Here is a 13,467-nt window from a genome sequence, read left to right as displayed (position 1 = left end):
ATAATAAGATATATTGCAAGCTATTTAAATGTGAGTTTTGGTTGAATGAAGTGGCATTCCTTGGACATGTGATTTCTGTAGAAGGAATTAGGGTTGATCCTCTAAAGATAAAAGCCATTTTAGAATGGGAAGTTCCAAAGAATGTTTCTGAAGTTCGAAGCTTTCTGGGGTTCGCATGCTATTATCGAAGATTTGTTAAGAACTTTTCGATGATAGCTTTACCTTTGACCAAGTTGATGAGGAAATATGTAACATTTGCTTGGACTCCTGAATGTCAATAAATTTTTTAAACCTTAAAGAAATTTTTGATAGAAGCTCCAGTATTGGTTCAACCTGAGTCTGGAAAGAACTATGTGGTTTATAGTGACACGTCCCATAACGGTTTGGGATGTGTATTGATGCAAGAAGGTAAGGTAGTGGCCTATGCATCTAGACAACTAAAACCACATGAGAAGAACTATCTAACAAATGATTTGTAATTGGTTATAGCAGTGTTTGCTCTCAAGATTTGGCATCACTACCTATATGGGGAACGTTGTTATCTCTATATGGATCATAAGAGCTTGAAGTATTTGATAACTTAGAAATAATTAAACTTGAGACAAAGAAGATGGATTAAATTCCTAAAGGATTATGATGTCGTAATTGATTTCCATCCTGGAAAAGTAAACGTTGTAGCAGATGCCTTAAGTCAAAAGACATTTGCAGCCTTACGAGCTCTAGATGCAAGGTTGTCATTAGATAAAGATGGTGCATTATGTGCAGAATTAAAGCTTAAGCCAACATGGCTGGATAGAATTAAGGAATTACCAAAGATGAAAAGTGTTTGAAGAGGTTACAACAAATAAAGAATGAAGAAATTAAAGATTTTGAGATTAAGTCTGATAGGAATCTGTATTATCGAGGTAGATTGGTAATTCCAGATGAAGAAGAATTAAATAATGATCTGTTAACAGAAGCTCACTGTAGCCCATTGACAATGCACCAGGGTGGAAACAAGATGTATATGAATCTCAAGATTCGATATTGGTGGCCGGAAATGAAGAGAAATATTACGGAATTTGTGTCTAAGTATTTAACTTGCCAGCAAATCAAAGTTGAGCATCAGGTTTTGTCAGGATTATTGCAACCAATATTTATTCCTCAATGGAAATGGGAGAATGTGACGATGGACTTTGTGATGGGGTTACCCTTAACTCCGAATAAAAGAGAATCAACTTGGGTGATAGTTGATCGATTGACAAATTTAGCACATTTCATTCTCGTACGAACTGATTTCTCAATGGATAAGTATGTTGAATTGTACATCAAAGAAATTATTAGATTATATGGTGTGCCTGTTTCGATTGTTTCTGACCGAGATCCTCAATTTACGTCAAGATTTTGGAAGACTTTACATGGATCATTAGGAACTCGATTTAACTTTAGCACAACATTTCATCATTAGATAGATGAACAGTCTGAGAGGACTATCCAAATTCTGGAAGATATGTTAAGAGCTTGTGTGATCAAGTTTAAAGGGTCTTGGGAAAAATACTTGCCACTTGTCGAATTTGTTTACAACAATAGTTATCAGTCAAGCATCAAGATGACTCCATATAAGGCTTTATATGGGAGAAAGTGTCATATGCCCTTGAATTGGTACGAGCATAAAGAACGAGAAGTTCTTGGTCCTGAGCTAATTAAGGAAGTGGAAGAGAAAGTTTAAGTAATTTTAAACAATCTTAAAATGGTGGTTGATAGACATAAATCATATATTGATCTTAAGAGAAAAGAGATCAACTTTCAAATTGGAGATAAAGTGTTTTTAAAAGTGTCTCCTTGGAAGAAAGTGTTAAGATCTGGAAGAAAAAGAAAGCTTATTCCTCAGTTTATTGGGCCCTATGAGATCGTTAAGAGAGTAGGACCAGTAGCATACCAATTGGCTTTGCCACCGGAAATAGAGAAGATTCATGATGTTTTCCATGTTTCCATGCTTTGGAGGTATATGTCTGATCCCTCTCATATTGTTACACCAGAAGAAATAGAAGTTCAGCCTGACTTGACCTATGAGGAAGAATATATACAAATATTGGCTCACGAGGTGAAACAATTACGGAACAAGACTATTCCATTAGTTAAGATTTTATAGAGGAATCACAAAGTAGAAGAAGCAACGTGGGAACGTAAAGAGGGTATGTGGAATCAGTACCCCCATCTTTTGTGTAATAAAAATTCCATGATGAATTTTCTTAAGGGGGAAGATTTGTAACACCCCAAATATCGGGTTAGTGACTAAACTATAAATTCTAGAATTTAGTGACTAAATTAGATAAATTTAAAAGTTCAGGGACTTAAGAGGAATATTTTTATGTAGGACTGAATAAAAAAAAGGCTGAATGGAAGGGCAAAATGGCCATTTGATAAGGAAAGTAATTAAAAATTTGTTATGGTGAGGATATATACACATAGAGCTTAAGAAGGGGAAAAAAGGAAAATTCCATAACTATCTCCACTCTTCTTCCTCCTCTCAACATGAGCTCCTATCTAAGGTGAGTTGAATTTCATCTAGTTATTTCTTGTAATTAAATATTGGTTTTGATTCTTTTGGGTTAGGAAAGCTTAAGGAAAGTTTAAAGTGGTTTAAAACTCCAAGATGGATGAGTTAGAAGAGATTGAAGATAAGAGATTTATAAGTGAAATCTTAGAAAAGAGTTAGTAAATAAAGTTTAAGACTAAATTTTACTTGTCATCAGTTAAAGCAAGAAGTATGAAGTGTTAGAAATGAAACTAGAACATGTTGTAAAGTTAGTAAGATTCTTGGTTTTAAGATATTGGATGAGATATGGAAGATAATGATGTTTTATATGGATATAAAATGATTTGAGTAAGAAAAGTTAAGTTTAGTGGCAAGAAGGAAGTTCAAAATAGAAGGGTTAAGTGATTAAAGGTAAATTTTCTGGTTTAAGGAGTAATTCTTGGGCTAGGAGTATCAATATTGATTCATCCAGTACCGATACTTCAAAGGTTAACGAATGATATTTGGAGTAGGAGTATTGATACTGATTGAACAATATCGATACCATAAGCCAAAACTGGATAAGTTATTCAAGGAGTATCGATACCTAAAGGGTAGTATCGATACCAAGGGTATCGATACCATAAGGCAAGTATCGATACCATTTTGAAATAAGGATTCCAGAATCGGGAAAGGGTATTGATACCAAGGGTCGGTATCGATACCACAACTAGGGAGTATTGGTACCATACCTTTGGTACCGATACTACTCAAAGTGAAAATATGAAATTGGTACTTCTTTTAGTTCAGATTATTGATGATTGATTAATAAGGTTTAGAATTCTAATATCCGTATCGAATGTACATTGGTGTAGATATCGTACATAATCAAGTTCCAAAACAATCAAAGAGTTAAGATCGATTGATCGAGGGATAATAATTTATAGAAGTTGAATTGGACTAAGTGAGGCTAAGGTGAGTGCCTACTATAACATCAATATTGTTTATTGGAAACAAGACTTGGGACAAGTCTATTTCCTATGTTTAAATTTCTTGGTTCAATAGTTATAAAAACGCATATATTATGATCATTATGAGTACATGTATAAGTGATATATGTTTATATGTTTTAATATATGCTATGCGATTCATGTGAACATAAAGGAACAAATATAAGCTATATATGAGATAAATGATTATATGCATATATGATATATGTTACGAGATAAGACATATGTGATTACATGAGAAATGATATGAGTTATATGAGTATATGAATATGTGATGGATTAGTGATTATATGGACATATGAAACATATATATATTTAAGCCCATGTTATATGATATGAGAACTGTGGGTATAGTTGGCATGCCAAGAGTCTCCTTCGGGATATATACGTGGTCTTTCGGGACATATATGGGATCTTTCGGGATAAATTTTATATGCCACTTAGTGGAAAATTATACGAGTTGTGGTGACAGTATATGTGCGTAACCTCAGTGTACCCGCATACCTTAAGTTCTCAGTAATATACGTAGGAACATAAAAGATATTAAAAGAATTTAATTTATTATAAGATGCCATGTTATTCTTTGTGAATGATTGATCATATATGATATGGTTGAATAGTGATTTGATGGTTGTGATTGCATATGAAATAATGGGTTGCATGTTCATGATTTAGGAAATGTGACTTAGCATGTGAGTGTTTCACATGTAGGTACCAAGAAGCAGGAAGATAAGAATTAGGTTTTGCAGAGACTGCATACCTCTCCTAGAAGATCAGATCAGGAGTAATTTACAATGTATGTATTTTGTTGTAATAAGTATGTTGGCATGTAAACAAAGTTGTGAATTAAATATGCTCTGATCGATTTTGTAATATTTTGGTTATATTAGTTAACTTTATATTAATGAAAGTTTAAAATTTTAATGAATTCTATAAAAGTAAAGTTTTTGAAAAGTCAATGTGACACCTCAGATTCGTATTCGGGTCGGGTACGGTTAGGAGTGTTACAGAGACGATTGTAGACTTCATCCATTTGTGTTTGCACGTCTGGGTAAGGTGTTGCAGGCGGTAGTTGTGGCGTATATCGATGAGCAAAAACTTGCTTGCTGCGAGGAGTAAGGACACCAAGTGGAACAAAGTATGGTGCGCTTAGGGTTCCAGCAAGTAAGCCTATCGAGTCCAAACATCACTGGCTATAACATCAAAATTAGCGATGTGAGAAGCTAAATGTGTAACATAAGATCTAGGGATAAGCGGGAGATTGGACCGAATAATGATGTCAAAAGCCCGAGCAAACCAAAAACCTAAGTTCACCCACTGGCTGGATGACATACACCTTAAAAAGAAAAGCTCAACTCGGCTCAAGGAAGAAGACGAGTCATTTCGTCATGAGTAATTGTAGACAAGGAAGTGATGTATGTAGCGTAAGGCTGGGTCGTGTGTATGATGAGATCGAGTCGAGCGAGCGTTGAATGTATGGCCAACCAAGCCAGTGAGTGTCTCGTAAGCGATATCAGCATCGAAATCCTATGGAATCTCAAGTAGAGTAGTAAGATACACATGATTCGTGACATCCGTCATGAGCCCAATAGCAAGATTAAACTCGAAAATGGACATTGAAAAGTGTCTTTCGCATAATCGAAAGGTAAAGATATAATGAGAGTTAATATTAATAAGATGATTCTGAGAAAAATTAAATGTGGCGTATAATTCAAAGACAAGTTCATAAAGCATGCCACAATTAATCACCGGATATAACATCCAACCAATGGCATCAAAGTAAGGATGGACAGATTCACGTAAATGCAAAATTTTTAAGGTTCGGGTCGGAACATATTTAGCTACATGAAAAGGATGATGCCTTACCGACTCAAACCACACTAATTTCTCATTGGTGAATTGTGAATAACCTTGCAGAGTCTCCTCAGTAGGAACAGTATACGATCGTCCATGTCGGTTATATTCGGGATCCTCATGAGCAAGCGGTGAACTTCTAAACAAAGGACAATCATTCAGAATAGAGGAGTGGGACGGTGAAGTGGGCTGCCCGGGTTGATGCTGTGAACTGGAAACATCGTTAGGTAGTCCGGAAAGTGGAAAATTGGCATCGAAATCCTCTGTAAAACCATACACCGGATGGTACATTAATAATGGTTGAGTATAAATAGGTTCATAATTTACCTTGGGAGTATGGTCAGAGGCTGCCAAATGCATTGAATACGACAAAAAATCTGATGAGTGTGGATGAGAGAAAGATGAGGCCATGGTTGGCATAGACTGGAAGAATGGTGATGGAGAGCGCGGCAAAGATGGACGACGAACAGTGCTTGGTCTAGGGCAGAGAGAGGCAGTGGGTGCATATCTCGAATGATACAGTGTGGGTGGAGAGTTGGGTGCGTAGCCTCGGGCTCGCTCCGAGCAAGGAGCAAGTTACAGTGCTATTGATCGGAATCATTGGGTGTTTCAACGATAGTCGGAGCGTTGAGCCGGCGATGCCCACCGAGGATGGTTAGTGGTGTGGCGTCATGGTGTTGTTGGTTCCTTGTATGAACCATTGTAAGCAGAAGCAGAAAGGTAAAACACGGTGGCGCGAGTGGAAAGTTGTGGTAAGGCTGGCGACAACGAGCGAAGCAGAGAGGAAAAGTCGTCAGACGATTTTGAGGGGTTATGGTTTGGGGAAGAAAAGATGTAGGGGTTGGATTTTAATATCACGCGGGGAAGGGTGTTTTAATTAGGGTAAAATTTGTTGGGTTTAATAAATTAAAATAAAGAAAAAATGTTTTAAATTAAAAAGGGAAGTGATAAGGATAGAGGTGGGGTACACAGTCAAAGAAAAAGAAAGAGTGGGAAAAGAATATGTGGCGACAAAATAAAGGATTTAAGTTTTGCTAACATGCACCGACCTTCATATGGAAATGCTAACGTGTGTCGTTTTTAATGAAACGGTGCGCATTGTGGTGGAACAAATTTTTCCAACGCCTTGCGCGATACTACTTCTCCTGAGTCTGAACTTTACGTTGTTTGAATGTAAATTTCACAAATCTTCATCATTTAAGCTTGATTAAAAATATTTGGTTCCTGAAATAAAATATAATAAAAATACAATGGAATTAAAAGCAATGGGTTGCCTCCCACGAAGCGCTTGTTTAACATCGTTAAGATTGACGACCTAGTTCAGACTACAGGTTCTAAAATAAATATTTCATACGCTTTTTCCAACTAAGAACTTCCTTACGAGAAATCTACGATCATATAATTCTTTTATTTTCTCCTTGTAGAACTTGGCATTCCCACATATTTTTCTTTGGATCTTTTTTAATTTAAATATTATCCAAAATAATAACCAGTAAAGTAGCATTTTCTACTAAAAATGCATTCTTTAAGTGTTTCGGCATTTGTTTCAGTTCTAGCTCAGGTGTCTACAAAACAGAAGGCAGAACTTTAGACTTAGAAAGAATCAAACGTAAATCAGAATGAACAAAAAAAATTTCCAACTCCCTGATTTCCTCATTGTAGCCTTTAACTCCCTGTATAGATCAAAAGATACATTAGTTTCTACAAACTCATTTGCCAAAGGATCAATAATATCAACATAATTTATGCTTGTCACTTTGTATGGGTGTTTTACGTTCTTATACACATCAAATTTAATGATCTCGCCATTAAACTACATGGTTAAAATCCCACTTCTTACGTCAATATTTTTATGTGCAGTATTTAGGAAGGGATGCCCCAATAGAATATCGGAAGAAGTACTGGTGAGATCATTCTCCATGTCAATTATATAAAAGTCAGCGGAAATATTAAGTCTTTTACCTCCATCAGAACATTTTCCAAGAGTCCTTCCGGGTAAATGACAGATCTTTCGGCAAGCTGAATTGATATTTTTTATCCTTCAAGGGATCGTTAGTGATCATATTATTTAACAGAGAGAGGCATCACATTAATATAGGTTCCAAGATCACAATGGCTCATTTTATCCCAACTTTACTAATTTTACAGGGTATTGTGAACATACCTTGGTTTTTCAGTTTTGGTGGCAACTTTTGTTAGAATACAACTGAGATATGTTCTCCTAGATTTACCTTCTCATTCTCGGTAAGTTTTCTCTTTGTTGTACAAAGGTCCTTCAAAAACCTGATACCTTGGAACTTTTCGGATAACCTCAAAGATAGGTATATTGATTTCCACCTTCCGAAATACGTCTAGTATTTCCTTTTCCTTGGTTTATTAATCCCTTTTTACTAACCTTAATGGAAAATGTGGTGGCATGTCATAAGGAGATGGCGTTGGATCCGTTTATACTTCTTTTATCTTCTTCTGGGATCATAAGTCATCAATCTTCTTTCCTTTTTGGATTGCTTCATCTTCTGGAATAGGTGGCACGACTACTGGACCACTCCAAATAGTGATTGTGCTAACATTCTCCCTTGGATTTACCTCAATTTGAGATAGAAGTTTACCTTCTGATTCCAAACGTCATACGGTCTGAGCCAGTTGGCTTATCTGCTTATCCATCTATTGGAAGTGGGCTTAGGTACGAATCTGGAACTTTTCCTGGGAAAGAGCTAATCTTTCAACGATTGGTCATAACGATACTTCTACGGCTGTTGGGGTTGTAGAGGTGGCCTTGGTTGATAAGCTTGATTTGGTATTGAGTTTTGAGCGTAAATGAAATTTTGATGATCCCTCCATCTTGGATTATAAATATTGTTGTAGGGATTATAAGCCCTCTGGGGAGGTTTTCGAAATTTCCTTATTGCATTAACTTGAGTCGTTGTGTCATCTTGAATAGTGGACAACCGTCTATTGGATAATCAGGTAATGCACATATTCCACATAATTTGTTGGATCCTATTTTTCTTGTAACAAGAGAGCCTACTACTTTAGTTAATTTATCTATCATACTTTCTAATGAAGATGAACTTATCTCATGAACCCTTCGAGGAGGTTCATTAGTTGGGTGGAACAGTTGAGAATTTGCATCCATCATGGAAATTTAATCCCTAGCCTTAATAGGAGTCATGTTCACCAAAGCTTTTCCACTGGCAGCATCGATCATCTTCATTTCCAGAGGAGTTAATCCTTCATAAAAGTATTGAAGGAGTGTTTGTTCGGCTAACCCATGTTGTGGGAAACTAGCACATAACTTTCTAAATCTCTCCCAGTAGTCATAGAGTGACTCTCCATCAAGTTGTTTGATTCCAAGTATTCTTCTTCGTAACTCACTTGCTTTCACCGACAGGGAAAAACCTATCAAGAAAAAGGCGAGCCATTTGAGCCCATGTAAGAATAGAATTTGGGGGTAAATAAAATAATCATTCCTTACCCGAATCAGTTAAGGAAAAAGGAAAAGCTCTAATTTTGATTTGGTCCTCAGTTACTCCATGTGGTTTCATGCTAGAGCAGACCATATGAAATTTCGTGAGATGTTTATACATATTCTCATTTAATAATCCACAGAAGGTAGGGAGGATATGAATAAGGCCATTTTTTAACTGGTATGGAGTTTTTCCTTGGGGAAAATCAATGCACAAAGGTTCTTGTTCAGTAGGAGTCGCGACAAAGTCTCTGATAGTGGGATCGACCATCTCGGATTTGGTTCTGTATTAACGGATTCACTTCACCTTGATTATGAATTTGATTATGGATCTAACTATTGTATCTTTCTTTTCTGAAGTGTTTGTGCATGAAGTCTCCAAGCTCGGGCTTCGATTTTCGGGTCGTAGTCCACTAAATCGTTTGGGTTTGTCCTGGTCATAAATCAAAAGCAAACAGAAATTACTAACTTTGGCGAAGTCCCCGGCAACGGCGCCAATTTTACAACTGTCGTTTTTGTGTCAAAATAAATTCATTCTTTTTAATTAATAAATAAAGAAAATACATAGTAAAGAGAAGTAAGGGTCCATCCACAGAAACTTAGAAAATTTCCAAATTTCGGTTTGAATTTCCTTGACCAGACGATATGCATTAGATAAAAATGGGTTGGTAAAATTGATTAAATAATAAAAAATGATTTAAAGTAAAAATAAAGAAAATAAATAATGTAAAGTTGAAAATAAATATGGTAAAAACAGCCTCAAGCCTCGCTTTGACTCAATTTCCTTCGGATCATCGAATTAGATTTTTCCAGGATTCACGTCGGTTACTTTGTCTACAAGGGCAATCCTCATAACTCTACTTTGTATACCGAATACTCAAGGCAATCTTTGATTCTAGCTTCGGAAATTGATCTTATCAACATCGATTGACGTAGATCAATAACCGTTTAAGTTCGTGAAGATCGACTCAGATTGTTGTTTTAATAACTACTAATTCCGATATCAATTCCCTCTTAGTAAGGGAATCTCACCAAGTGTGTTCCTAGGAAGTCGAATATGCTTTCAATAAGTTGATCCTTCATCCCGCATGTTTAATCGCAATAATATCTTGACCCAAGTCAATCTTCGATTTTGAAACTGTTTTGATTTTATAAATAAGCGCAGAGATTAAGAGAGAAATTCCGAAGTTATTCAAGTACTTTTCAATTCTCATGTTGGAATTGAGTCATTGCTTAAGCCCTCGACTTATGAGAAAATTATCTAAGCATGAAAAAAGTTCATACTTAGCATGTTTAAAAATAAAACTTGAAATAAAATAAAAATGAAAACTTGAAAAGAAAAGAAAAGAAAAGAAAGAACTTTATAAAACTAGATATAAGAAGAAGAATGAAATCTGAGTTGTGAATTTAGGCTTACCCCAAGAGGGTATTTATAGCCTCTAAAATCCTAAAGATAAACATATAAATTAAAAGAAAAATAATCCTAAATATAATTCCAAATATTTTTCTGAATTCAAACTTTAAAATTAAAAATAAATCTCCTGAGATATCTCTGCATGTCCACCTTCAGAATGTATTGACTAGATCTTCTAGAAAATTACTACTGACTGGACCTTCTAGAAATTACCACGTCATACTGTGTCATGTCAAGAGTCGTGACCAAATAATAAAAAAATGTAAAATGTTCCCTTTTTACTACTAATTCAGGAAAGTAAGATCCTGTACGAAAATAAGCATAATACAACCAAATCAGCAATAATAAATCCATAAGATCGAAGATTTAACAAGTAAATATTATCGATTTAGAACACTCGTCACTGATATTGATAATGTATATTGTTAACTGACAATGATCTAATGATCACTATCACTGTCACTATCACTATCACTACCACTTCTATGGCCATCTTTATACTTCTTTCCCTTCTTTTTTTTATTTTTCTCCTCATCGCTACCATGGTTGTTGTCACGATCATGATCACTATAACTATCACAACGACCACGATTACTATAACAACGATGATCACAATCTTAACTTTTTCACAACTACGATTACTATTACGATGGTGATCACGATCACAAACACATTCATTATCACTGTAAAACTTGTCTTTGATCTTATTCATCATGCCCACTTCTTTCTCATGTTCTTTGTAATCACGGTCATTATCATGATTGTAATTGTGAGATTTGTCTTTGATTGTAACCATTATACATATTTCATTGTACTTATGATTGGATTTCTTGAAATGCTTATCATCTTTGTCTTTCTTTTGATACTTACTGTCTTTACTTTTCTTATAATGTTTATCGATGTCTTTGTCTTTACTATCATGATCATCATCATCATCATCACCGTGAAATTTGTCTTTACTCATACCCATTATCCCTTCTTCCTTGTGCTTATGATCGTCTTTCTTATAATGCTTATCACCGTTATTATGTTTAAGATCACAATCACAATCATCATTGCCACCATAGAATTTGTCTTTGGCCATACCCATTATCCCTTCTTCTCTGTGTTTATGATCATCTTTCTTGTGATACTTATCATATTTATATTTCTTATGATGTTTATCGTCTTTGATTTTTCTATAATGTTTGTCGTCGTCTTTATCATCGATGATCATGTTTGTCGACATCATTTTTCGCTTGGGCTGGGAAAAACTCGCACCGACTTAGGGGTTTTTATTTGAAAAAGGTTTTAAAATGTGAGGAGTCACCAATCATTTAAGGTGCAATTTGGACACCATAAAAACTGAGTGATTTTAATAAAACATTTTATTTTTATCAAAATACCATGTTTTAGGGTTTATGGAAATCCAAAAATTAGGTTTGGAAGTCTGTTACGCGTGGAGATGGATTAGCACCCCCACAAGCTTCCAAAAATTGGTACCTAGTTGATTACCCTATATTTAGAATCAAAAATTTTGAGTTCAAACTTTATCTAATTTAAAAATCATTACGAATGCAAAGTTGAAAAGGGTATTCGTTTATTAAATCCAATAGCATTCACCCCTAGCATAAATGCGGAAGATCAATTATTGTGCCTAATAACCGGATATTGCCTTAATTTTAGAAATCATGATGCGGTCTTGAAAATGATGTCGACCTATTTCAGGAATCACCAGTAGTCACCCTCTAAGCATACTTGTGGGAGATATACTATCGAATCCCTAATAAGTGAACATTGCCTTAAATTTTAAAATAAATTGCAATCAAATAAATTTTTATTAATCCTTATTAAACTAATGATATATTAAGGCTTTCTCTAGCTTACAGTTTCAAATTATGAAAATTAAAGAACCTAGAGGCATAAACCTAAAAATGTGGGCTTTAATATTAACCCTATTTGATTTTAATCAGTTATCGAATCGAATAATTGAAATGGTCCCTTGAGCATTTAGGCGAGGGCCAACTCGAATTATTCCATAAACTAAAAGGACTAAATTGAAATCTAACTAAAGTGGAGGTTCTAATATTAACTTAAATTAATTTTAATCAATAGTGCAATTTGAATAATTAAAGTGGAACCTCGAGCAAAAGCGATGACCAAATTAAGAATTCTCTTAATTTAATGACTAAATATGAATCGAATAATTAAAAGATTACCAACTAAATCTAAAAAAGGTGATCCATCAAGGACTAAAAGGATACAAACATTATAGATAATTATTAAAATAAATGAACATTGAGGCTTTCTCTAGCTTACAGTTTCAAATTATGAAAATTAAAGAACCTAGAGGCATAAACCTAAAAATGTGGGCTTTAATATTAACCCTATTTGATTTTAATCAGTTATCGAATCGAATAATTGAAATGGTCCCTTGAGCATTTAGGCGAGGGCCAACTCGAATTATTCCATAAACTAAAAGGACTAAATTGAAATCTAACTAAAGTGGAGGTTCTAATATTAACTTAAATTAATTTTAATCAATAGTGCAATTTGAATAATTAAAGTGGAACCTCGAGCAAAAGCGATGACCAAATTAAGAATTCTCTTAATTTAATGACTAAATATGAATCGAATAATTAAAAGATTACCAACTAAATCTAAAAAAGGTGATCCATCAAGGACTAAAAGGATACAAACATTATAGATAATTAAAAAATATATAAAAGAACTAAAATTAAAGTACAAAAAATAAGATAAAAATAGGAAATTAATGTAATAAAATTAAAGGACTAAAATTCAATAAATAAAAAGTAAAGGGAAGAAATTTAAATGTGCATAAAATTAAATAACAAAAACAAAAGAGCAATAAAAATAAAATGTTAGCATTACTTTTTAATATTTAACCCAGACCGTAAATAATGCGAGTTGTACCCCGGGATGGGTCGTCGCAAGGTCGTACGATATTTCAAACATAAAATAAATAAATAAATAAATAAGTAAATCAATAAAAAAGTTAGCGTTAGAAAAGTTAGCGGTTAATGGTTACCAGATAGAAATTAGTGGTTAGTGTTAGAAATATTAGTATAGTTTGGACCGTAATAATGCGGGTCGTACCCCTGATCGGATCACCGCAAGGTCGTATACTAATTCAAACAAATTAATAAAAAGAAGTTAGGGTTAGAAATTAGTAAAGTTAGGATCGTAATATTGCGGGTCATACCCCGGATTGGGTCACCACAAGATC

Source organism: Hibiscus syriacus, unplaced genomic scaffold, assembly GCF_006381635.1.
Source record: "Hibiscus syriacus cultivar Baekdansim isolate YM2019G1 unplaced genomic scaffold, ASM638163v2 tig00110445_pilon, whole genome shotgun sequence".
Lineage (NCBI taxonomy): Eukaryota > Viridiplantae > Streptophyta > Magnoliopsida > Malvales > Malvaceae > Hibiscus > Hibiscus syriacus.
Note: the sequence above shows the minus strand (reverse complement) of the source record.